This window comes from Theropithecus gelada, chromosome 6, assembly GCF_003255815.1.
Source record: "Theropithecus gelada isolate Dixy chromosome 6, Tgel_1.0, whole genome shotgun sequence".
Taxonomy (NCBI): Eukaryota; Metazoa; Chordata; class Mammalia; order Primates; family Cercopithecidae; genus Theropithecus; species Theropithecus gelada.
In genome coordinates this window covers 171,730,484-171,731,915 of record NC_037673.1, presented here as the reverse complement: position 1 = coordinate 171,731,915, position 1,432 = coordinate 171,730,484, and the positions used below count along the sequence as shown (strand labels likewise).

The 1,432-nt window shown below is 45.7% G+C and overlaps 1 protein-coding gene across 1 annotated transcript in view; it reads right to left on the bottom strand.

The window, feature by feature from the left end:
- SFXN1 (sideroflexin 1) overlaps positions 1-1,432 on the bottom strand; it is a 47,973-nt gene that overhangs the window by 20,170 nt on the left and 26,371 nt on the right. The gene's annotated exons all lie outside the window — the stretch shown is intronic.

Sequence of the window (1,432 nt, the reverse complement as noted above, 5' to 3'; positions counted from 1 at the left end):
TGTTAGCCAGGATGGTCTCAATCTCCTGACCTCATGATCCACCCGTCTCGGCCTCCCAAAGTGCTGGGATTACAGGCGTGAGCCACAGTGCCTGGCCTTTTTTTTTTTTTTTTTTAAAAGACAGGGTCTCACTCTGTCACCCAGGCTGAAGTGCAATGACATGATCTTGGCTCACTGCAGCCTTGAACTCCTGGGCTCAAATGATCCTCCCACCTCAGTTTCCTGAGTAGCTGGGACCATAGGCATGCACCACCATGCCTGCTAATTTTTTTGCATTTTTCGTAGACACAGGATTTCACCATGTTGCCCAGGCTGGTTTTGAACTCTTGGGTTTGAGCGATCTGCCTGACATGGCCTCCAAAGTGCTGGATTACAGGCGTGAGCCACCATGTCCAGCCTCAGAAGACTCTTGATAGAAAAAAAAAAAAAAAACCGTTAGGTACATCATTCTTTATTTCCTTCCCTTCATCAAAAAAACACATATTCATTGTCAAAAATTTAGAAAATACAGGAATCTATTAGAGCACTTAAAATCACTGAAGTCTTCACCTACTCATCTCCAGTGGTAATGTTTGCATGCGTACATTTTCAGTCTCTCTTCTGGAATCTAAATGTGATGTGTTTACTTAAAGGCCTCACACCGGATCTGCTGCTTTATAACCGCATCTTTATTCAGTAATACATTGTAAACATTTCTCTGTGTCTTCAGATATTCTTCTATATAATCTATACTGGGTTGAACCGTGTCTCCCCCAAATTCATGTCCACCTGCAACCTCAGAATGTGACCCGATTTGGAAATGGGGTCTCTGCAGATGCAATTAGTTCAGATGAAGGCATACTAGATTAGAGTGGTCCCTAAATCCAATGAATGGTGTCCTTATAGGAAGGCCACGTGCAATCAGACGTAGAAGAAGGCCAAGTGATGAAGGAGGCAGAAATGACAGCGATGTACCCATAAACCAAGGCACATCAAAACATTCCTAGAGCTTCTAGAACCTTAGAAACCCCAAGGAAGGATTCTTAGAGGGAGCACGGCCCTGTTGACACCTTGATATCAGACCTCGAGCCTCCATAACTGTGAGGCTCAAGTCGGTGGCAATTTGTTATGGCAGCCTTAATAAATTAATAGGCCAGGCGCGGTGGCTCACACCTGTAATCCCAGCACTTCGGAGGCCGAGGTGGGTGGATCACGAGGTCAGGAGTTCAAGACAAGCCTGGCCAACATGGTGAAAATCCGTCTCTACTAAAAATATAAAAATTAGCCAGGTGCAGTGGCAGGCGCCTGTAATCCCAGCTGCCCAGGAGGCTGAGGCAGGAGAATGGCATGAACCAGGGAGGCGGGGCTTGCAGTGAGCCAAGATTGTGCCACTGCACTCCAGCCTGGGCGACAGAGTAAGACTCTGTCTCAAAAAAAAAAAAAAAAAAAAAAA